Consider the following 27,045-nt stretch of genomic DNA (forward strand, 5'->3'; position numbering starts at 1 on the left):
TTATTGTTATCACCCTTGCATGAATTATAGGTCCTACTTTACCATGCTGTGTGTCCTCAAGAGAATTTGAGCTCCTTAAGACAACGAATATGTCTTATTGTTATTTGTGTATCTATGGTCCAGAGAGATGTCTAACATTTTTAAGGAACTCAACAATATTTTTTGGAAACAGTTGTGACACCAAGGAGCTGAGGAAGCCACCCAAAACTTTCTGAGGCCAAGGCCAAAAGACATTAAAAAGATAAAGTGAGTGAAGTATAAGGTCCCTCCACACTAAACAACATGCAATGAAACCAGCAAACACAAATTGCAACAATAATGTTGGCATAATTTATACAGAAAACTAGAGACTAGGATATGTTCTCTCAGGGAAGGTACAATATACCACCTTTCAATTTCTTTCCATAATTTTCTGTGGGATATCCCACAGGGTCATTCTGACCCTGCTAAATATATATATTGCTAAATATATATATCCTATTCACCCTAAACTTGAAGAATATTGTACATCATGTTATTTTAATGAATAGCTTTCTGGTTTTCTAAGTGAATAATAACTCTTATTCCAAATACATGTTGCTATAAAAATACTAACTTGGTGTTCTGTGTTCAAAAATAACTAAAGGAAGACTACTATAGATGTGATTATTTTTCACTATTAATATTATACTTTCAATTATCTCTATGGCTTTTCTAGGATTGTTTTATAAAAATAGCCCTAGTTTTTTAATTCAATTCCAAAAGGTTATTTAGCTTTCTGTACTATCTCAGAAAAAGTGCTCAAAAGAATACATAATTAAAAATAGAAGGTTGTCATGACATGCACGTGGTGGAGGGAATCATCACTTAAAATACACGATGATGCTTACGTGCTCATCTCTCCATAAAGGTTGGTGATGATGGCTTATTTGACTTTCCCATTCTCTCTGTTCTCCATACTCTTTTTTGCTTCTAAGATCACTTAGTGTTAAATATTTACCCAAAGGAAATAAAAGCAGTATGTGTATCTCCTCCTTATCGTCTCCCTACTTGAGAATACACAGGGCAACCCAGCTTTTTCTGTGGGTGTTTCTAGATGTTTCAAAATGTTCCCAGCCAGGTGTCCTGAATGATTGTTGTCAGGCTGATAATTTGTCTTCTCTTCATCTTTAGTTTCTTTGATGGTGCTGCCCCCTAAGAGATAGAAATGTTCTACCCAAACTAATGGTTTTGCTTCCTCTAAGAGAGTTGTTTCCAATTGTTGGATTCCGCAATCAAAGTATGTCAATTCTCCCCTGAGGTGAAGCTTAAAGTAGAACTCCTTACCCCACTCAACAACCACGAACATATACATAAATTGATTTACATTGCATTTTGACACAATAATTCCTAAGGTGCCATATTGGAGACTGAGGCAAAAAGAAAAATCAATAATATTGACCAGCTTTTATTTAAAATTTTCTATTTGTCCCTTATATATTTAAACTACTATGTATCCAATTACTGAATTTTTTGTCTTCCTCTTACACTGCTGCTTGAGGTACATCACTCACCATCGCCTAGATGCCAAAGAGCACCCTCTTTCACCGGTGAAGTCTCAGACAGGGAATTTTTGTTTTTACAAATCACTTTCATCTTCTTTTGTTTTCATTTTTATTCCAAGGATTCTTCACATTTCCAACCATGGTAAGCTCTTAAGATAAATGATACCTGAAATAGTGTTTAATTTCCAAGTTACAAGGGAAAGTTTCAGTAAAGGGTTCCATATACAATCACATGAGAACCAGGTTCTGAAGAAGTAGTCAGCATACACTGTGCTGCACTGGTGGGCTCACTCAGTAGGCTCAGTTTTGTTCTGCACCCCTTGTGGCTGTTCAGAGACCTAGAATGTTCCACCACTTATGAAGAAGAGCATGTGCAGGCTAGTCCTACTCAATGAGTGTGATAATGACCAGCCAGATATGACTGGGCAAAACTTGCTGCCTACAAGCCTTCATTCCTTTCCCAGGTGGACACATGACATTTCCAGGAGAACACTACTTATCCATGTTCCAATCTAGTAAGCTGACATTCCCAAATGAGTGAGTCAATGACCAGGACTAAACTCCCCACCCACACTTTAGACTCTCAGTGCATGATTTGTCCTTTGGAGAGAAGTTTCCACATTGCTACTATCCCCCTCATGATTTTACAAGCAGCCTACAACTTTCAATATCTAGTCTTGCCTTCAGTATCATAGCTCTGTGTGTTGTTAACACAAATCTACCCACCTATGCATGACATGAACTCCTGGAGAACCATCTCATCCAAAGCCAACAGCTCTCCAATGTTACTACCTGCAGCAAGGCTTTAGCATTTATTTGCTTTGGCCCTGCCCCCGTCACGAAAACCTGTGATCCTAAATGGTCCTAGACCATGAATTAGCAGCACCAGCTATGGGTCCAGGAATCTAAGCCAGGCCAACCATTAATTCATTCGTTACATAGAGATTTTTATGTGCAAACTCCTTTTTCAGATCCGTATACAAATTGTCTTTAGAGGACATAAAAACCATGAGGACTGGCCAGAGAACTAATACCCATGATAGATATACATTCTCCCTAACCCCCTTCAACACAGAATGCTTCCACTTTTGCCTCTCCTTATGGTCATCACATTTCCTACACCCTACCAGTCAATTCAATGCAAGGTTTTTCTTTTACTTTAAAATCATTGCAAAATCTTTACTTTTATGATTCACTATGAATTTTCAGCATTTGCTCCTATAAATCCACAAGGCATGAAAGGTATGGAAAGAAGAGGAACAAGTTCATAAGATTCAAGTTATTTCAAAACCATCTGTAAGTTTGACAGTATTGACTATAGATCCCTAATGGTGGTGATATTTCCAGTAGAACAGCATATCCTAGAGCCTGGTCTTCCTTAGAGGACTTTACGCCATTTCTACAAAGAACTAATGAGACCATCATTCCCTTTGCAGAAGGACCCAATGCTTAAAGAAACTGCAGAGTGGAATAATAAAAAAAAAAAAAGCCAAGTAGTATTTTCATTTCTGTTGTTAATATCTACAATCAGTTTCTTACATGTAGGAAGAGGTGCACAAAAGAGAAGCAAGGTAGGACTTAAGTGTAATAATATACTGCCGATATAAACAGATTGGATTCAGAGAAAACAAAAGTAAGGGAGGATGAAAGAGGTGAGTATGTACACCTAAATCTAACAGCCATCTTTTTAAAATAATTTATTTGTAACATATCTACTATGCTACAGGCAGGTGAGATGATTGGCAGGAAATTAAATTCAAACACTGAAGAATATCTAAAACTAAATCAAGATAAGTCAAGCTCATTTTAAAATGATGAATTGTGGCAAGATACAGATGTGCACCAAGAACGCATGTCATAGTATCAAATACACAAATGAAATTTCTCAGAGACAAAGAAATGTTTCAGAAGGAGAATTGACTCATGAGATATATGAGTTTGCTGTGGGGAGGAGGCTGGGCATGCAGGAAGAATAGATGAAAGTGTGTGCTGGTGTGACAGATCTCTGCAGAAGAACTATTTTCAGCAGGCATTCAGAGATCAAAAGCAAGCTTTGAAGCTAAGCTTGAGATGGATTGGAACTCAACATGAGAGCTTTCAGTATAGGAACGTTCGATGTAATTTGGCCAATTGTTTATAATGGGTTCAAATGAGTACTTCAGAATACATATTGTTTGATACCTGTGCATATAATTATTCACTTTTTGAAACATGAATTACCATGCAATTACTAACTGTTACAAGACACTCCTGATAATTGTCCAAAGGATTCAGTTGTTGGAGTTATGACAGGCTTATGTAAGCAAAATAAAGTCGAAAATTAAAGTTATTATGCGGACAATTACAAAGAAACAATCATGTGAACAACTCAGAGTATAAAGGCAACCCTGTAACACTGGACATGCATTTCCCTTTCATTTCACCTGTATTCACTGTGGACTCTAAAAACAATGAGCCCTAAGGTTTGGGATTCAGGTCAGTAGCTATCTTTTTTAATGTGTGGGTTTTTTTTTTTTCAATTTTAAATTATTTTTGAGACAGACAGAGAGCACCAGAGGGGGAAAGAGAGAAGGATAGAGGATCTGAAGGGGATTCTGTGCTGATAGCAGAGTGCCCGATGTGGGGCTTGAACTCACAAACCACGAGATCATGGCCTGAGCTGAAGTCACACACTTACCAGACTGAACCACCCAGGTGCTCCCATGTCAGTAGCTCTTGTATGCAGTGATACAAATTCCAAGTTTATCTTTCATCCTTTCCATCCTAATGACACCCATGGATCACTGAGGAGACTCAAGAATGCAGGGATTATTTTCCGATTTTTTTACATTTTAGAAAACAAAGATAAATCTAAATAAAATGTGTTTAGAAATAGGCACCAGATTGCTAATGCATTCAATTTGAGATGTATGCATTTGAGAAGTCAGTGTGGTATATACACACAAAAATTTCTGGGGCATAAAGAAACCTCAGGACTAACAATGGCAATATTTTTCCCCACTTTTCCAATATTAAATACATTTTTGGGACAGCTGAATCTTCATCAGACACCAGGGAGGTAAAACAAATAAATAAAGGTACACACAAACCTTTGTTGTTAACAGTAGAAGTCACTTGACTGTCAAGGTATCTCCAACTATTCTCTAGAAGTACTGTTGAAAGTCTCTCTTACCTCCAAATGCCTCCCCAGTAACCTCGTTGTGATTGTGGAAACTCCTTCTAATAGTGTCCCTTCAGCTCAAAGCAGAGGTTCTCAGTGTGTGGCCTCCACACAACTACATCAGAACCCACTAGGAGCTTATTAGACATACATAGCCTTAGGTCACACTCTAATCCTATTCAGCAGTGTTGATGGAACTGGAGCTCAACAAGGTATGTTTTATTTTCCTCACATGATACTGAGGCAGACCCAAATTTAAGAAAACCATCATTAAACTATTAAGTTCAGTTAAATATGAATCCATTATCTGGAAAGAGTAACTCATTAAGCAATTATAAGCCGTGCATACAAACATAAAGTTATCTTATTAAGTACTTGAGAATGACATCCAGTGATTTCAGTGATGAAAGGGATAGATTAGGAAAGTCTCTTGATACCAAGAGCAACTGAAAGACAGTGCCGGAGGGAGAGTCCTGGGAGGAATCTAGGGAATTGGGAGTGCTTTAGCTGGAAGTAACCACCAAAGGAAATGGAAAAGGATTGACAAGGCATGAAACATTAACTCTTCCCACAGGATAATATTTCCAACAATCTGCCTTGGTCACTAGTGTAATTAGTCCCCAAAAGAAATAAACACAGTCAGTAGAACCAATGGCCCATCTGTGAATGTATTTATACATTTTTAAATGCGCAGATATGTGCATGCTTATATATTTTTTAGTGTTGACTATGGCAAAAGACCATGATAAATATGATACATATGTTATTTCTTTTTTTATTTAAAAACATTTTTTTAATGTTTTATTTATTTCTAAGAGAGAGAGACAGCATGAGCAGAGGAGGGTCAGAGAGAGAATGAGACACAGAATGTGAAGCAGGCTCCAGGCTCTGAGCTAGCTGTCAGCACAGAGCCTGACATGTGAATTTGAAACCCACGAACCGTGAGATCATGACCTTAGTCAAAATCTGACGCTTAACCCACTGAGCCACTCAGATGCCCCCATATGTTATTTCATTTAATCATAATAACTTAATTTGGGAGGCACCATTAATGTCCCCAATTTACATAAGAGAAAATTAAGCTGAACACATTAAGGGAATTTTGCTCAAGGACATATCTTAGAAATTGCAGAGATTAAAAAAAAAAAGTCTGTCTAGCACCAATTTCAGCCATTAATCAATAAACTAAAAGTAGATGATAGATGATGACAGGATAGATAGATAGATAGATAGATAGATAGATAGATAGATAGATAGATAGACAGAAGATAGATAATCCAGAAAGAATGTATTATCTCTTTACAGCTGCATACTCTTTAAAATACTAGATTACTATTTCAACAGGGTACCTTTCTCTGGGTATAAGAGAAAAATCAAATATTCCCTATCAGAATTTAACTTTAGGAATTCTTAAGGCCAGTAAGTGTCTCATACCTCCTCTCTCCACCTCTCTCTCTCTCTCAAAAAAAAATTATCTCTGGCAGCACACTGACTACTCATGCAGATACACTACTTTGCCTGTATTATCCCTGTAGCTCCATTTTCAAAGCCATTATCATAGCTCAGCCTCTTAATACTTCTTCCTGACTTATTTCTTTCATCCAGACTATATTCAACTGCCATGGTAAGCTTCTTAAACAAAATTCAGCTGTTGAAGTCCACACCTTTCTTCTACTCAAACCTAATTAAATAGACAAAGGGCTCTTCCCTTTGTGTTTAGACCCTAGAAGATGGAGTCCTTACCTTCCTTCTAGGCAAAGACCCATGCTATAAAATCAATGAGTTAAATGTAATTTCTACAAGCTTGTCCTACATAATGAGCTCTATAAATGAGCTCTATGCCTTTTCTTCTATACTTCCCTTCCCACTACACTGTTTCTTCCTTCTAGATATATCTATTGAAATAATTCAAGATTCAATTAAAATTAGAAAAAAAATTAAGTCATTCATTGTTTTTGAGAGACAGAGAGAAACAGAGCACAAGTGGGGGAGGGGCAGAGAGAGAGGGAGACACAGACGCTAAAGCAGGCCCCAAGCTCTGAGCTGTCAGCACAGAGCTCAACCTGGGGATTGAACTCACAAATTGTGAGATCGTGACCTGAACCAAAGTAGGATGCCCAAGCAACTGAGCCAACCCCAGATGCCCCGAGATTCAATTACAATTTTAACTTCATGAGAAGGTGCCTGGATGGCTCAGTTGGTTGAGCATCGAACTCTTGTTTTCTGCTCAGGTCACGATCCCAGAGTGGTGGGATGAACCCTGCTCAAGGCTCTGTGCTGAGTGTGGAGCCTGCTTGATATTCTCTCTCTCTCTCTCTCTCTCTCTCTCTCTCTCTGCTCCTCTGCTTTGCTCACACGCTCTTTCTCTCTCTAAAATTAAAAAAAAAAATTAAATTTAACTTCATGAAATGTCCTCTTCCAGATGTGATCTCCTGAAACCATAGCCTATTCTATGGCATTTATCACTTCTTCCCTTATTAAATAAAAGTTGCTTAAGATCAGAGTTTCACAAGTCACACTGAAGTTCACTGCTTAGATCTCCTCATCTTAACTGAGCACCGAGTGATGCTGGGAATGTTATCTAACCTGCTTCTGCATTAACTCCTTTAGAAAAAGAGATCATAATGCATTTTATGCAGGGTTTTTATAGTGATTAAATGAGATAACAAATGTCTCTAAATACTTGAAAACTATATTCTTTACAAAATACCGTTTCATCCATGACTGATATTATTACTGATGAGTATCATCTTCTCTATGGTTCCAGGATGATCCTATGGAGTAGTCACTCATTTTTCATTGGTTGGTTAAAATTTAGTAATTATGTAATTACTACTTGATGTAAGATTACAAAATAATAAACTTTTTTGTATGTTATGTTTACATGTAAAGAAATGCTGTCTTTCTCTTCATGAAGTTCTGAATGCAGATTCAAGTAAGTCTGCTAATGCACAAAATATGCTAGGAAGGCTCTTTTGGGACTGCTGTTATAGACACTTTCTAAACCACACAAGAAGTACTCTCTCTTTATGGTTACATATAGTTATATCACTTTTGACCTAAAACAGTTGCCCGGATGGATGCCCAATCTTATTCACTAAAGTTAGCTCAGAATAATTTGCAGCCATTGCCAAAAATAAGATCAAAAATTAAATGCAGATTGCCTATTTTCAGTATGGTCAAAATCAAGTTACAGTTCTTATATTAAGATACATCTATCACCTGAATTGCAATAAAGCATCATAACTGTGATCAAAATCACACACGTGCAGGACAAGACAACTGTGTGGGGACTGCCACCTGAGAGGAACCAATTGCCACCAATTTTAATCACAAAATAAATTTCAAAGATATTTTTTAAAATGAAAAAAATTGTGTCTGACAAAAAATGAAATGCAATAGTGACAGTCTGCCACATCTCTCAGGGGATCGTATTCCACAAACCGTTTTTAGCTCTGCCTTAAATTTCTACCCCAAATTTTGAGTTAGTTTTTCTACTGGGTGCAGAGAATAGACTAAAGTGAGTTTTTTGTTTTGGAGAATATTTTTTTACAACGGATCTCCAATTATTCAAAGACCAATAGTTGAAAACGCTGCCTGCATTCCACTGAATTGTGGAAAGGCAAAGCTTTCTTTGAAACTTTGTCAAAAATCATTTGATCCTATATATACAGGTCTGTTTCTGGACTGTCTATTTTGTTCCATTAATCTATTTGTATATATTGACCCCACTATCACACTGTCTGCATGACTATAGTGTATAATAAGCCTGGCAGTCACACAGTATTATTAGCCCTCTAGCAATGTTCTTTTTCCTAATTGTTTTGGCAATTCAAAGTCCTCTGCATCTCCATATGAGTTTTAGAAATGGCTTATTTAATTTCCATCCAAAAAATCCTACTATATTTTTATTTGAAATTGTATTGAATGTATAGGTAAAGTAAGGGAAATATTAAATCTTCTCACCCATAATCCATGAATGTGGTTTATCTATTTATTTGAGTCTTAATTTCTTTTTTTTTTAATTTTTATTTTATTTCTAGGAGAGAGAGAGAGAGCGAGACAGCGTGAGCAGGGGAGGGTCAGAGAGAGAGGGAGTCACAGACTGAAACAGGCTCCAGGCTCCGAGCTGGCAGGCAGCACAGAGCCCGACGCGGGGCTCGAACCCACGAACCGAGAGATCATGACCTAAGCGAAAGTCGGATGCTTAACCGACTAAGCCACCCAGGCGCCCCGAGTCTTAATTTCTAACAACAATGCTCTGTATTTCCATACATATATCCTACGTATCTTATATATCCTAACTTCTTCTGTCGTATTTAGTCTTAAGTATTTCACATTTCTTGATGATACTGTAAACGGTATCCTTAAAATTGTAATTCCTGAATGCTGCTAACATTAAAACACAATTAACTTTGTATAATTGGACCTATATCATAGTAACTTCACCAAACTAACCATACTAAACTCACTCACTAGCTCTATTCACTTTTTTTAGATACCAAATAAAAACAGTTTTACTTCTCACTTTCCAACTTGTGTGTCTTTTATTTATTTTCTTGCCCATTTCACATGCTATAATCTCTAGGAAAATGTTTAACAGTAGTGGCTAAAGCAAATACCTTTGCCTTGTTTCTGATCATGGTGGGAAATGTTTAATCTTCCACCATTAAGAATAATGTTTTTTAATGAGCACTGAGTGTTATGTGGAAACTAATTTGACAATAAACTATTTGTAAAAAAAAAAAAAAAGAATAATGTTTTTTAATATACGTCCTTTATTGAAATGAAAAAGTCCCCTTCTTTTCCTGGTTTGTTGAAAGTTTTTTATCAAGAATTAATGATGAATTTTCCAAATGCTTTTTCTTAGTCTGCTGAGTGAACAATTTTTATTCTCTTGCAATCTCTTACTATAGTGAGTTACACTGATTGATTTCTAATGGAAAACCAAATTTGCATTCCTGGAAAGAGAAAATCTACTTGGTATGATGTGTTGGACTTCTATCTATGTATGGTTGGGTTATATTTACTAAATTTTCATTAAGAATTTTTGCATTTATATTCATAAGAGACAATACTAATTTTCTCTTCTTATAACGTCTTTGGTCATGTAATTTTTCTGAGGAACTTTGTGTAGAATAGGTATTACTTCTTTCTTAGTCTTTTGGTAGAATTTGTCAGTGAAATCACCTGGCCTTGGAGTTTACTTTGTGAGAAGTTTATAAACTACAAATTGAAAGTGCATGATAAGTATAGAGCTATTTGTATTATTTATTTCTTCTGTAATTTTTTTTTCTTTTACAGTTTATTGTCAAGTTGGTTTCCATATAACACCCAGTGCTCATCCCCACAAGTGCCCTCCTCCATGCCCATAACCCCCCTTTCTCTCTCCCCCTCACCCATCAGTCCTCAGTTTGTTCTCAGTATTCAAAAGTTTTTCATGGTTTGCCTTAAAATTTTAAAAATTAAAAAATTTTTTAAATGCTTATTTATATTTGAAAGAAAGAGAGAGATTGAGACAGGGTGCAAGCACGGGAGGGACAGAGAGAGACAGAGACATAATCTGAAGCAGGATTCAGGCACTGAGCTGTCAGCAGAGCCTGACACAGGGGCTTGAACTGATGAGCGACAAGATCATGACCTGAGTTGAAGTCTGACACTCACCAGACTGAGGCACACAGACGTCCCATTTATTTCTTCTTAAATGAAGTTTTTAGTTTGTGTCTTCCAATAATTTGTTCATTTAATCTAAGGTGTTTAACTTACTGTCATAAAGTTGTTGATTACCAATCTCTCACCGTGCATAGTATTATCTTACCACTCCCCCATCGTCTCCTTATTTTTTTACTATCTTTGGAATATGTAATGACTTCACTTCTCTCATTTGCTTACTGGTAAATTGTATCTTCTTTCTTTTTGCTCTGATCTATCTAACCAGTTTACTAATCTTATCTACCTGTTCAAAGAAGATAAAAGTTGTATTCATTTTCTGCACTGGAATTCTTTTTTCTATTCATTAATTTTATTTATAATCTTTAGCATGTCCTTTGTACTGATTATTTGCATTTAATTTGCTCTTCTTTTTGACTTTCTTTTTAAAAATATTTTTAAATGTTCAGTTATTTATTTTGAGACAGAAAAAGAGAGCAAGGAAGGGGCAGAGGGAGAGAGAGAATCTCCAGGCAGGCTCTGCACACATAGCTTAGAGCCTGATTCAGGGCTTGAACTCACAAACTGTGAGATCATGACCTGAGTGGAAATCAAGAGTCTGAAGCTTAACATATTGAGGTGCCCCTGAGTCCCATAAAGTATTAGCTGAGGTTATTAATTTGAAACTTTTTCTTCTTCTAACATAGGCAGTTAGTACTATAAATTTCCCCCAAATGCTGTTTTAATGGCACCCCACATATTCTGATATATGTTTTCATTTTCATTCAGTTAAAAAAAAAGTTCTAATTTCTTATTTGTCTTTTCTTTTACTCATAGCCTATTTTATTTTATTTTTTATTTTATTATTTCATATTAATTTTTAGAGAGAGGGAGAAAGAGACAGAGCATGAGCAGGAGAGGGGCAGAGAAAGACAGAGACACAGAATCTGAAGCAGGCTCCAGGCTCTAAGATGTCAGCACATAGCCTGATACAGGGCTCAAACTCATGAACTACATGATCATTACCTGAGCAGAAGTTGGCCACTTAACCAACTGAGCCAGCCAGGTGCCCCACTCATAGGTTATTTTAAATTACGTGATTTAATTTCCAAATATTTACTAACTTTCCCCAAAGTCTTCCTGTTATAGATTACTAATATAATTCAATTGTATTACTTGAATATTTTTCAATTATAGAGACTTATTTTCCATTTAATTTCAGTGAGGTCAATTGGCTTATGATGTCATTTAAGATGTTTATAATCTTACTGATAATCTGTCTCCTTTTCTATCAGTTATTGAGAGAGGGTTACTGAAATCTCTACTGTAAATGTGAATTTATCTATTTCTTTTAGAAGTTTTATCAGTTTTTGCTTCATCTATTTTGAAGCTCTCACGTGCAATCTAGAATTATTATATGTTGATGTACTGACATTTTAAAAATTATGAAATAATTCTCATTCCCTTTGAAATCCACTTTGTTTGATATTAATATAACATTTCCAGGTTGCTTACAATTTGTATTAGCATAGCATATTGTTTTTCATACTTTAAAGCTCTTTTTGTCATTCTATTTAAAGTGAGTTTCTTATAGGCAGCATATGGTTCAGGCTTTTTTTTTTTTTTAATTGAACAAACAATCTATTTTAATGAGAAAATTTGGCCCATTTACATTTAGTATGACTTTTGATATGACTAGGCTTCAATCTATCCTTCTGTTATTTTTACCTAGCTTTTGTCTATTCTTTATGTCCCCTTTCCCTCTCCCTCTGCCTTATTTTGTATTGAGTAGTTTTTATAATTCCATTTTATCTTTTCTGTTGGATTACTAGTAGTAATTCTTTGTCATGTTACTTTAGACTTTATGGTTGCTTTCTAGTTTAAATATAAATGGTTAGCCTGCAAGGATTATTATTACTTTGCTTATAGTATATTAATATCGCAAACGTGTACTTCCATTTCTTCCCTCCAGGACTTTGGGATGATATCAGACATTTTGCCTCTACAAACTTTCTAAACCCCACAACTCATTGTTATTATTTTTGCTTTAAACGTTTGATTAAAGAGATTTAAGTTTTACATACGTTTTTACCCATGTAGTTCACATTTTCAAAGTCATGTAGAGGTAAACTTTTTACTTTTTGTACATCCAAGTTTCTATCTGGTATCATTTTCCCCCTGATTGGAGGACTTACTTTAACATTTTTTACAGTGTTGATGATTAATCTTTTCAGCTTTTATGTGTAATTTTTTCAGCAAAAAAATCTTTATTCCACCTTAGTTTTGGAAATGTATTTTTGTTTCATAAAAAATTCTAGATTGTCAGTTATTTTTTTCTTTCAGACTTTTAAAGATATTAATCCACTGTCTTCTAGTTTTCATTTCTCTGATGAAATATTTGTTTTATCTTTATCAGCCTTATCTTTTTCATTTCTGTAATTTTTTGTTCACCTCTGACTGGCATATTTCTTCTTAACCTGAAGTTTTAGGGAATTTGATTTTGATGGGTTGCAGCATACTTTTCGTTATGTTTATTGTGCTTGAGGTTCACTGAACTTACTGGATCAGTGAATTTATAGTGTTCTTCAAACTAGAGCAATTTTAAATCATTACTTTTTTAAAAATAACCTCCAGCCTTTGCAGAAACTCCAATTATATAGATGTTTGACAACTTAAATTTGGCCTACAGTTCAGTCATGTTGTTCATTTTTTCAGTTTTTTCCTTGTGTGTGTGGGTGGGTGGGGGTGGTACAGTTGCCACTGCTAAATATTTTGCCATATCTAATCTGCCAGTGCACGTATTTCATGTATAGCAATTTTCAACTCTAGTACTAGGATTTTTGTCTTTTTATGCCTTTAATCTCTCTAGTTAGCATGTTCATCTTAGGTCTGTCTTCTTCAACAAATGGAAGACAATTATAATAATTTAATGTCCTCAACTACTTCAATTATCCATATCATTTCTGAATAGGTTTTGAATGAATAATCTATCTCCTCATAATGCATTATGCATTAATACTTCTTTTCATATCTGCCCGATAATTTTTCATTGGATGTCAGATACCTTTACTTTTACTTGGTTAGATAATTTTGAATTATAAAAACAAATCTTGAGCTTTATTTTGAGATTCAGCTAAGTAGCTTGGAAATGGCTTGATTCTTGGAAAAAGCTTGATTTTTTTCCTTCCTTCCTTCCTTCCTTCCTTCCTTCCTTCCTTCCTTCCTTCCTTCCTTTTTCAGTTCTTTCCTTTACACTGTTAAGCAGAACCAGAACAATGTTTAATCTCAGGCAAATTTAGCCCTAGAAGAAAAAAAAAGACTCTACCATAACCAGTGTTTTGAGAACTATGAAGTTTTCCATGTGGCTGTTCCATTTGGTGAACAGGTGGAATTTCTGGACCTGTTAAATCACTGTTCTCTCTAATCCTTACAAGTGGACATTTCCCAGCCTCAGTTTCCCCACATGCAGCACTGATTGGTTCCCAGATAAACCCTCAAGGGCATGCTCCATAGATCTCAAGTTCTCTCTTTGTGTAGCTCTCTCTCTTCTGCTCTGAGAATTCTGGCCATGTTAGCTTTCCTAGACTTCTATCTCTGTATTTTCAAACCTACCAGACTCTACTTAGGTTTTCTATCCCAGAGCTATCACCTGTAATTTTTCTCCATGCAGTAATCTGGGGTGATAATAGGGCTCACTTCATTTGTTTGCCATTCTCAAAGATAACTATCCTTTATTTGCCTAATGTTCAATGACTTGAAAGCAGTTGTTTCATATGTTTTGCTCAGTATTTTATTTGTTTCTGTTGGGAGGGTAAATATAGCTTCATGTTACTCCATCTTCTTTTTTTTTATTTTTTTAAATATTTTTATTTATTTCTAGGAGAGAGAGAGAGACAGCGTGAGCAGGGGAGGGTCAGAGAGAGAGGGAGACACAGACTCTGAAATAGGCTCCAGGCTCCGAGCTAGCAGTCAGCACAGAGCCCGACGAACCCACGAACCCACGAACCCATGAACCGCGAGATCATGACCCAAGTGAAAGTCGGACGCTTAACCGACTAAGCCACCCAGGCGCCCCTGTTACTCCATCTTCTAAAGTACAAGTCACAAATTTTTTTTCATGGCTAGTGGTGGTTTCCAACCTTTGAATTGAGCAGTCTCAATAAGTAAATCCGTATTTTGACAAGAAGCTTAAAAATGTAGGCTTCAGCTTTGTGCCTACTGTATTCTTATCCTTAAGACAAAAATGGCAAGTCTGTTTGTTTTTCCAGACAATTACCTTGGATTTGCCCATTCTTTTTCCTTCTGGTTGATAGCATCTTGTTTTAAGAGGAAGTTACAGACTTTCACTAACATGTTTTAGCTTTGTCCTTTCTATTGTAATTTTAAAGCACTTTTGGCATGCTACCATGTACATTTTCTAGAAGCACTTTATTTTTCTTTCATAAGTTTCCATCACAGGAAAGATTTTGGATTGATAAAAAGAACAATTGAGTTCTTACTCTGTCTCTGCTACAAGGAAACTGTGGGATCTTGGGCAAGGTTTTTCACATCTTAAAATTGTAGTTACTTTTGTAAAATAAATAAGATTAAGAGGTCTTATTAGCCTATGATTCTTAGTGTTATGTTTGCACTAGTTTCAAGAGGTTTTTAAACATTAAATGTTTTAATAACAACCCTATGTCCAATTTTTAAAAACATAACCTTGTCTCAATTATACGTGTTTGATTTCTATTCATTTTGTTCTGGTTTTGAGAATAGACCCCTAGAACAATAGCCATGTTAGAACAGCTGACACCACATAGATTGACATTGTGTGAATACACTGATGTGTCAAATTGAATATAAACCCTACTTGTCTCTTCAGGACCCACACTTACTTAGATGAGAAGTGAACTAAAATTATTAAGTGGATGGGCTTTAAAAATAAAACACCATTAAAATTTTGTAGCGGTTTTATTTTTCTCTAAATAACTTACTAAATTCACTTCTTTAAAAAAGATTTTTGGTTTCACTTTCAGTACTTTATACAACTTATCTGTTACCTGTCAAAATACAGAGCACTTTTCTAAAGCATTCACATACTTGTTCTAATATTTGAAATGGACTAAAATGTGTTCTCTAGCACTTCAGACTTTTATGTCCTTCAATTTACAACCAAAATATACTCCCAAAGTATCTACATAAGTGAAATGTCTGCTTTTTTCAACAACAAAGTATCTAAAACATTAGAAGTTGATATCTATACACTTGCAGTTAATATATTTTTTTAGGAGAATGAAAATGTGGAGTGTTTAACCCAATTTCATGGATGCATGCCAGAACTTTTTTGCAATCTGTGGTCCACAAGCCTATGGTAAAGGTTATAACTGTAGAAAAAATGGATAGGGAAAATATTTTATAAAGTTCATACTTTAAAAATTCAGCTTCTGTGTTTTCAGCCATACATATTTCTCACAAAGCAGATATATACGTTACTTTTTTTCCTTCCTGTAGTCCTAAAATTAGAACTTCATGGGGCACCTGGGTGGATCAGTCGGTTAAGCACCTGACTTCGGCTCAGGTCATGATCTCACGTTTCGTGGGATCAAGCCCTGCATCGGGCTTGTGTTGACAGCTCAAAGCCTGGAGCCTGCTTCAGATTCTGTATCTCCCTCTCTCTCTGACCCTCCCCTGATCATGCTGTCTGTGTGTCTCCCTCTCTCAGAAATAAATAAGACATTAAAAAAAAAATTTAAAAATAGAACTTCATGCTTCATTATCATTTATTTCTTTATTCTTTAATTCTTCATTTTGGGTCATTGTAATTACATTGTCATAATCAGCTTCACCAAAATCTATTTGAATGCAGAGCTGATGCTATGAATTGGTGGCTGGAATACCTGAAAAAGCAGGAGGAATCCTGGGAAAAGGTGGCCATGTTTTAGGTATAATTTTCAGTCCTCATAACATCTAAATTGACTTTCACTCCTCAAAATGCTGCCTGAATTTACACTTTTGTATACTCATTTTGGAGAATTCAGAGTTTTCTTCTTCTGAAAGTTGAAAGTTTTGAAACAAAGCAAATACATCCTAAACTGTGTACCACTAAATTACGAATGAGTAAGCGCCTGCCTGAGAGACTGACTCATCAAAGGTAAACAGATGGAGGGCGAAACGGGAAGAACGGTCACAGACGCACACAATCTCTAAAGGCAGCTGGAAAAATATCAAACACGAAGTTGACCACTTTTATTATTTACTAAACTCCATTTGCTTTATCAGCTCCTGTTATAATGGTGCCTGCCAAGTGAATTAGCTTTTGAGGATGGAAATAAATAAGACTATGAGCCTTGCCTTCAAGCAATTTGGTGAAACTGGGGAACCAGAAAAATACAAAGCTGACATAGTAATATGACAGTAAGCAATATTTATTGATGTTAAAGTTCTGAGAACAAAATACATGAGTGCTTAATTCTTCATGGTGTTGAAAAGGGTCTCAGAGAAGTCAGATGTTTTTATCTTACCTTTAATTACTATTATTTACTTCTCAGAGGTGTTCACAGATATTTTTTTTTAATTCTCACTACAATCCTGGGAGGTAAACACTATACCCTTTAAAAATGAAGAAGAAATAGGTAAGGAATATTTATTGATTTATGCAAAGCTACATAATAGTAAAGAATGCAGCTCAGATGTCCAACTCTTTGTCTGGTGTTGTCAAATATTGGCTAGAAACTGTGACATTAAGAAATTATAATAATCCCCAAGCAATATACCTTTTTGTAAATAGAAACTTTTGAAGTGTTTTAAAATATGACTTTCTAAAGAAGGTGGAATAAACACTTTGGAAATATGCTTATCCTATCACTTGCTCATCATTGTTGGTTTCAAAGGTTAACTACAGCCAGAACCTGTCTGGTTTGACTGATTAATGAAGCTGGAATAAATGACGTTTTGCTACAAAGTACAAGTATTGTAAGTGACGTGTCCTTGAAAATGATGAAAACAAAGCTTTAGAAGAAAACAGCATTTTGGTAAGGACCTGAGAGTCCTTTGTCCTCAGAGTCCTTGTATTGGACCTGGTTTTGTTTAATAGATCAATTCTAGGAGGAACAGAGATTTGGCAAATATTCAGGATGGACAAATTATTGACTCTCTCACCAGGAGATATCCCTTACGGAGATCTTTGCTGCTAAAAATTGGAGAGGTGTTGCAAAATATTTATTTCAAGAAAGCAGGCTGTGCTCTTAAAAATGAGAGGTGGAAAGATTTAATGACTATGTTGTTCATTATAGTTTTATAATGATAAAGCCTTCAGAACAACCCTCTACATACACACACACACACACACACACACACACACACAGAGTCATCTAACTATGCAAATGAGTTCTGAAGACAATACTCTTGCCCTCTAATCCTTCCAACCAGATTGCCATTACTAAGGCACAGTAATTTAAAAATTATTCAGCCATCACCACTTTTGTCTCCTCACGTATACCCGGAGCTGTCCTGGGTCTTTAAGGACTGAGAAAGAAGAGATTGGATAGAGAGCACTGGGTATACTTCATCACACTGACAAATGAGCAATGAAGTAGCCCAGTAAAAGATGGCATTCAAGTAAGACACTGGAGGGAAACAAAATGAAATTAAAATGTAGATTAAATGCTTACTCAGAACAGCATTGTACGTAGTTGCTTAAAATTTGATAAAGCAATTTGAGCTGTGGCTTCAAACAGCAAGGAGCAGTTTCAAGTTAGATGTACAATATAAACTGACAAAAAGGAAAGCCTGCGCAGATCCAGGTGTGATGGGATGAAGATGCAATGTGCAGGGAAGGAAAATGTAAGCTCCATCCGTAGCATGCATTTCTGCACTGGCCTGCTCTTGGGCTGTACAGACATGTGTAGATGCTCATGAAGGTGAATGTCACCTTTTGCTACTTTGCATTTTACTGGCTTTTATGATCTGTGTGTCCTTTGGGAAGTTTTATTCTTCATTCTTTAGTTTACCCATTAGTAAACTGGGGATAAGAGAATACTTCAGTAGCTTATTATGCAGGGGGAGGTATTTGAATGAGATAATGCATATAAACCAGAAAGCAAAGTGTTCAGGAGTACACAGTTAGAGCCTGAAAACTGAGAGCCATAAAAACTTCAAATAACACCCCTCTTTAAAAAAAAAGAAACTTCTCTTTAGCCTTCATTTCATTTTTGATATTGCATACAAATAAACTTCTTTACCTACCTAGTGAATGATGTCACCCAACTCCTCTTCCCTCATGAACTTTTGTACATCACCACACCAACCCCCCAAACACACCAAGTTCTCCCCCTCTTCCAAGACTCTGCAATGATTCCCTCTGCCTGGAAAAGTCCTTTCCCCCCTCCACCTGATGAACTCCAACTTATCCTTGAGAATTCACACTCTTCTGTGAAACCTTCCCATCACTTGTGCCAGTTAGCTCTACTTCTCCAACAGTCTTACATATGAGACCTGATTCATACTTCTCTTAGAGACTGAGCTCCTGCAAAGCAAGGGTATTCCATTTATTCATTCCTTCATTTGTCCAACATTTCTCAAACATGGATGTCAACTATGTGCCATGTGATGTACTAGGTAGGTAAAAACATTTTTTAGGAGGTATCTGAATCCCTTTTACTTAGACCTTTTCTTGGCTGACTCTAATACAGTAGTTGCTCAATAGTAATGAATGGGACACAGAACATTTATCTTTTCTTCAAATTCTCAATCATCCAATACAGCCTCCAGAAGTATAATCATGGCAACCTCCTTGAAATCTTTTTTTTTTTTACTCCTAATATAAATGAGCAGATCTATTTTGTTTTCTACTAAAATCTATATTAATTCAATCTATATTTACTTTTAGACTTGTTTGCATGACTGTTTCCCTCTGAGGCTTCTTTGGGATGGAAACCCTACTTGCTTTAACACAATATCTAGGAGACAGCATGCATCCTCTAAGTGTCTACTGAGTGAATGGCTAAGAAATGCACAGACTGCTTTCTTTTTCAGTACAATTTTATATCCATTTTGTCTCTTAGCTAAATATCCTTCAGTTACTATGCTATGGACCTCAAAATCTGACGTGATGGTTTTAGAGCTTCAATTTTGAGATGATAATAAAAACTAAATGTTGGGACTTCCATCATCTCCAGAAGGTATTTGCATGGACTGAGAACACTTCAAATAAAGAAAAAAGAAAGTGTAAGAAACATCAGGGTATATTTGTGCATACAATAACATATAAAGGAGAAAATTAAGCTTTGGGTCTCATTTCTATTGTATACCTGGGAAAGGATAATTTTCTCCTTTCTAAAGTCTGTTCACCCATTTAAGACTTGCTGCCAGAGCTCTCGATTTTTCTACAACATAAAGTTATCTAGATCATTGATATCTCTCTTTTGCCCCCTGTCAACTTCTCTTTCCTCACTTTTACCATTCCTCTAGAAATAAAATACTTTTGGGATGCCTGAGTGGTTCAGTTGGTTAAGTGTGGGATTAGCTCAGGATATGATCCCAGCATCATTGGATTGAGCCCTGCATCAGGTTCTATGCTCAGCATTAAACCTCCTTAAGATTCTCTCTCTCTCTTGCTCTCTCTCTTTCTCTTGCTCTAAATTAAAAACATTAAATAATAATAAAAAGTAATAATCTAACTTGTTATTGAAGTAAATTAATGTCACTGGAAAGGAAAATATTATTAAACTTTCTACAGTAAGAATAAAGTTGTAAGCATGACTTACAAATCATATAGCATTTAGTTTCATTGAAACAAGATAGTCTTCTAACTTTAGTTTGCAAGAAGAAGAGTGCTTCATCATTGTGGATCTTCATCACTTTGTAAAAATAATAGACTTTGACAAACCTTTAGTTATGGTAAGTTACAGATACCCTAAATCCCCAAATACCTTGCTGTAATGATAATAAATGCATTATACATATTCTGTTCTTTCAATAGATCATTTTTTTCTCTATATGGCAAGGGACACGCTATTCTTACTATATTTTTTAATATGTAAAATTATCTCATTTCAGCTTATTAAATCCATGTTGATCAGTCAATCATCAAATATTTGTATTTCAACTATATAGCAGACAATATAAGGCAAACTTATGCTAAAATAACTTATTTTTTCCACTCTTTTTCCACTCTCTCAAACAATTCTCCCAAAGAAAATTAAACTAGTGACTTAGCTATTTCCTTTTGTCAATAAACTTTGACTTTCTCTGTAAAGTCATCAAAATGAATTTTATCCACCTAACACCCATCTCCCCTTTTCTTGGTAGGAGTTTCCTGATGTCATCCATTTCTGTGTTCTGCAGCTTCAGGAGCAGACAACCCAATACTATCTTTAGAGACATTTCTATGGTTCAGACTTGCGTCAAACAGCAGCACACCAGCCTTTCATGTCTTTGTGATTTCTGATATTTTTTTGCGTGGTACATTCAGTTAAGCCAACCAGAGTGAAACTCAGAACCTTTAGGTAAAGTCCTGAATAAGAGATAGTCTTCCTTCCTGGCAAAGAAAATAGACCATGCAATCTCAGAAGCTGCCGGTAGCAATCTAATTTCCAGAGCCTGAGTGCTGGTGGGGCTGAGAACAAGGCCAGCTTGGAGGCAGCACTTGATCCCACAGTGTGAGCCCTGCATGAGGTCTCAACTGAAGTTAACCACTCACTGAAAACAGACCCTTCCTCTTTTGGCTTAGGTCAGGTGTAGTTGTAGTTGTGACATTATTGTTGCTTATTCCAAAAATTTCCCAGCCTATACTGTCAGGATCAACTACACAATTGGCAGTATTGTGTGCACAATTAAAATGCAGAATCCCTTTCCAAAAATTATTAAAACCTTACGACCCCAATAGCAGGACATTAAACCAACAGTGGGATCCCTCTAAGGGCAGGGGTCTGTGCAGCTGCCTCCGAAGCCGGCTCTGAATACAGTCATATAGGTTTAAAATCTAACCCATTAATGTTTACTTCCTACTTCATATGTCGTTGTGGCAGTAGATATAAGAATAAACATTTGTGTTGATGATACACATAGAAGTGATGTTATGTAACATGTAAGGCATAGAATATACAAGAAAAGAAACAATTAAAACAATATTTAGAAGAACCTTCATAAAGGAAAACTTCCAGACTTATTTTACGAAGCGAGATCTCTTTGATTCCCAAGCCAGACAGAGACCCAGCAAAAAAAAAGTGAACTACAGGCCAATATCCTTGATGAATACGGATGCAAAAATCCTCAACAAGATACTTGCAAATCAAATGCAACAGCACATAAAAAGAATTATCCACCATGACCAAGTGGGATTCACTCCTGGGTTATAGGGCTGGTTCAATATTCACAAATCAATCAATGTGATACATCACATTAACAAAAGAAAAGATAAANCATGAAATGGAAAAACATTCCATGTTCATGGATCGGAAGAATAAATATAGTTAAGCTGTCATTACTACCCAAAGCAATTTACCCATTCAATGTAATCTCAATCAATATTGCACCAGCATTCTTCTCAAAACTAGAACAAACTATCCTAAAATTTGTATGGAACCACAGAAGACCCCGAATAGCTAAAATAATATTGAAGAAGAGAACCAAAATGGGAGGCATCATCATCCCAGACTTTAGCCTCTACTACAAAGCTGTCATCATCAAGACAGTATGGTATTGGCACAAAAACAGACACATAGACCAATGGAATAGAATAGAGAACTCAGAATTGGACCCACAAATGTATGGCCAACTAATCTTTGACAAAGCTGGAAAGAGTATCCAATGGAAAAAAAGACAGCCTCTTCAACAGATGGTGCTGGGAGAACTGGACAGCAACGCAGAAGAATGAAACTAGATCAATTTCTCACACCATACACAAAAATAAACTCAAAATGGATAAAGGACCTGAATGTGAGACAGGAAACCAGCAAAACCCTAGAGGAGAAATCAGGAAACAACCTCCTTGACCTCAACCACAGCAATTTCTTATTGACACATTCCCAAAGGCAAAGGAATCAAGAGCAAAAATAAACTATTGGGACCTCATCAAGATTAAAAGCTTCTGCACGGCAAAGGAAACAATCAATAAAACTAATAGGCAACTGATGGAATGGAAAAAGATAGTTGCAAAGGCTAGTATCCAAAAGCTATAAGGAACTAACCAAACTCCACACCTGAAAAACAACTAATCCAGTGAAGACATGGGCAGAAGATATGAACAGATACCTCCCCAAAGAGGACATCCAGATGGCCAACAGACACATGAAATGATGCTCAGCGTCCCTCATCATCAGGGAAACACAAATCAAAACCACACTTAGATACCACCTCAGGCCAGTCAGAGTGGCTAAAATGAACAAATCAGAGAACTCTAGATGCTGGCGAGGATGTGGAGAAACAGGCACCCTCCTACACTGTTGGTGGGAATGTAAACGTAAACTGGTGCAGCCCCTCTGGAAAACAGTGTGGAGGTTCCACAAAAAATTAACAATAGAACAATAGACCCAGCAATGGCACTGCTAGGAATTTACCCAAGGGATACAGGAGTGCTGATGCACAGGGGCACATGTACCCCAATGTTCATAGCAGCACTCTCAACAATAGCCAAATCATGGAAAGAGCCTAAGTGTCCATCAACTGACGAATGGATCAAGAAGATGTGGTTTATTTATACAATGGAATACTGCATGTCAATGAGAAATAATGAAATCTGGCCATGTGTAGCAACATGGTTGGAACTTGAGGATGTTATGCTGAGCGAAATAAGTCAGGCAAAGAAGGGGAGATACCATATGTTTGCACATATAGGTGGATTAGGAGGAACTTAACGGAGGACCATGGGGGAGAAGTAGGGAAATATATTGGGGGAGAGGGAGGGAGGCAAACCATGAGAGACTCTTGAATGCTGAGAACAAACTGAGGGCTGATGGGGGTCGGGGAGAGGCGAATAGGGGGTGATGGGCATGGGGGAGGGCACTTGTGGAGATGAGCACTGGGTGTTATGTGAAAACCAACTTGACAATAAACTATTTAAGAAAAAAAGAAAATACATGTATAAAAAAAAGTACCTTCATGAAAAAAAATTCCATGAAAAGCAAAGCAGATCAGATGAAAGCAAATTTAATTTAATTATAGAGTATATTTGAACATGAGAACAATCCTGCTTTTTTGTGCTGACCAGATTTTGTCAGTTTTTAGAGTAGCTGCCAATATAAAAGCCTCTGTTGTTTTGTTGCTTGAAGGAACTTTAGGAATCATTTCTCAAAATTACCACTAACTGTTTCATCATAAATCCTAAAGAGTTAATAAATACTTCTGTCTTTACAATTATAAGACAGGCTTGTTTGCTTATTCCGGTGACTAAACCTAGGTGTGTGCACTTGAGGCTACCCAAAGTCAGAAACAAACTCATAATTAATCATTACAAAGTTATGTCCGGAGGAAAAAGTTATTTTGTAATTAACATATTTATTTTTCAAAAAATCATCATCATATTTTAAATTTGATATAGCAATGCATAGTCATGTTGGAAAACTAAAAGCCACAGAACATATCTCAAATGAAATATAATTTGAATGTAGGGGCACCTGGGTGTTGGAGAACAAGAAGTTGGAAGCACCCTGAGAAGGTCCTGAAGCAAGAAACTGAAAGCAGTTCCATTCCCAGTCAGGAAAGCCACCGAGACTGCTCATTCTCTCCAGAAGGACATCATACAAGTACCAGCCCAGGGATAAGAATGTTTTATCTGGCATCAGATATACTCATAACCCAGTATGGAATACACTGCAGGTGCGTACCCTGTCAAGATGCCAAATACTATGTTGTATGCACTTGCTGTTATCAGAAAAATTGCAAAATAAAAGAGGCTTGAGCCAGGAGACCGATGCTTTAACTCCTGGAGAGTCGTAGCCCCCTGTTTCTTAATTCTCTTGTCACTGCACCTTTGGGAACTGTCTCTCTCTCACCTGGGTGACTCAGTCAGTTAAGCATCTGACTTCGGCTCAGGTCATGATCTCGAGATTTGTCCTTTGAGCCCCTCATCGGGCTCTGTGCTGACAGCTCAGAGCCTAGAGCCTGCTTCAGATTCTGTTTCCCTCTCTGTCTCTGTCTCTCTGTCTCTCTGTCTCTCTCTGCCCCACCTGTGCTCATGCTTTGTCTCTCTCTGTCTCTCTGTCTCTCTCTCTCTCTTTCTCTCTCTGCCCCACCTGTGCTCATGCTTTGTCTCTCTCTGTCTCACTCTCTCCCTCTCAAAAATAAAAAAAAAATTAAACATAAAAAATTATATAATTTGAAATAATCTATGGAAGGTAAATTATACTGCATGAACACCTCTGTAGCCTGCTATTTCTACTTAAGATTATGTCTTAATTAGTTTTTCAACATAATTAAGTGTTATGCAAATACCTAATTTCAGTTGTTACATAGTTCTTACATAATTTTTAACTTACCAACTGTTTAATGCTATTGTTGCATATTTATGTTGCTTCTAATTTTTGCTATTCATAAATAATGTTATGCATATCTTTGTATGTATATTTTGGTTGCGTATGTTACTTCCCTAAAATAAAGCTATACAAATAAGATTACAATGACCAAGAGTAAGAAGACAAAGAAGCAGGATACTGACTCAAAATTCTTCTATTACTTAAAAAAAAAGCTTATACAAGCCTACTTTTTTACATTGTATCAATTTATCTATTTTTAGAAAAACATATATCCTTAACTCACCTTGTACACCAAAATAACCTCCAATTGGATTGTTGAGTTAAATATAAAAAAAACAGATAAATGTTAACTGATTGAGTTAAAAATCTAGTCAAATGTGCATGTGAGCCAGTGCCAAAATATCATAATGGAAAATATAAATATATTATGAAAAATTAGAATTAAATATTCCTTTACTAAAATTTCATAAATGCACATAAAAGGCAAATGAAAATTTTGTTTTAAAATGCAGAATAAATAGCAAAAATATCTAGTCTTAATGAAAAGTGCTCTTTGAAATAATTAAGAAGAAAGAACATAACTAATATCCCAATAAAAAAAAGAACCGAAGATATGAACATGAATAGCTAATAATGGAAGAAAGGCAAATATACATTAGCCACATGAAAAATATTTATCCTCACCAACAATGAAAAAATAAATTAAAATGAAAACAGAGTTTTATGAGATTGGCGTTACTTACAAGTCATAATACCTAGGGCTATGTGTAGATCGGAAAATGATTTTAAGAAATCATCTTGAAAGACACTTAAGCATACTTATCAAATTTTTTCCAAAAAAACTTAGAAAATTAACCTAAAGGAAAAAATTAGGGTTGTATATATATATTTATCAGCAATAATTATTTGATTTATAATAATAATAATAGTAGTAGTAATCCATAATACCTAGTAATAGAAAATTGGTAAAATTGGTATAGCTGTATGATATTAATACAATATTGTCATTAAAAATTTTTCATAAAACGAATTTCAAGGCACAAGAAAGCATTTGCAATAAATTGTGAAATGTAGTCTTCTCCCTCAATGAATAGGGAGAACCCGTATAACCAACAGGATATTGCAGAAATGAGAGTGTGACATTATAGGTCAGGTAACAAAAGACATTGGGGTTTCTTCCTTGCTCTCTTTGCATCATTCACTCAGGACATTCAATCAGACTGTTGGAAAGATGAATCCTCCTGCTAAGAGCTCACACCAACTTGCCCTCCATGCAAATGAGCCATCTTGGAATCTGATCCTCTCACCCAGCTAGTTCTTCAGACATTCATAGCTCCAACTGACACCTTGATTGCCATTTCACGAAAGATCTCAAGCCAGAAGCTCTGAGCTAATCCACTCTTGTATTCCTGACTCATACAACATAGGCAAGATAATATTTATTGTTCTAAGATGCTAAGCGTTGAGGTTATTTGTTACATGGTAACAGGTAGCTACTACACTACCTAATAGCTAAGCTAACAGTGTGAATCTTAGGATGATTTACTGGCTTGTCAAGATGGAAGTACTCACTTCACTATGTAGGACATTGTAACACTGGTCATGGTTGGGTACGATCATGAGAAGGAAAACCAGACTTGGGATGAAGCAAACACTGGATGGGACTGTGAGGAGACAGAAACTGGGACCTCAATGACACTCTTGGGCCATGAATCAGCCAACACTCAACGTAGAGTTTCCAGATGTATGAAATCATAAACACCTTTACCATCAATGGTTCAATTTGAGTTGTGTTTTTAATTTTCTGCAGCAAAAATTTTCTAGTACAAAATACAACAATGGCCCCATGAAAAATGCCTTCAATCTCCATCCCTACTTCTGCAGCTCTCAGTCACACACCTATGCACCATTCTTTGTTCAATATCCCAAAGCAACTTAAACACACTGCATTCTTTCATATTTCTATATTTTGACACCTGATTTGCACTCCTCCTGGAAAGCCTTTTTTTCCCTTTCATCTCTTATGGATTCTTAAAGATTCAGTTTATATGTGATTTTCTTTGTGAATGTTCCTCGACACTCCCAGGCCTAATTGAGTATTTCCTTCTCTCTAACCATATAGTATTTTAATCGAGTCTCTATTATAATGTTTTCCACATTACATTATAAGTACATATTTTTTCTATCTTGTTCTCTTACTATTTACTTATGGCGTTGAGAGCAAGGGCAATTTCTTACTCAGTTTCCTTTTTTTTTTTTT

The sequence above is a fragment of the Crocuta crocuta genome, unplaced genomic scaffold (assembly GCF_008692635.1).
Source record: "Crocuta crocuta isolate KB4526 unplaced genomic scaffold, BGI_CrCroc_1.0 scaffold11, whole genome shotgun sequence".
NCBI classification, from domain to species: Eukaryota; Metazoa; Chordata; class Mammalia; order Carnivora; family Hyaenidae; genus Crocuta; species Crocuta crocuta.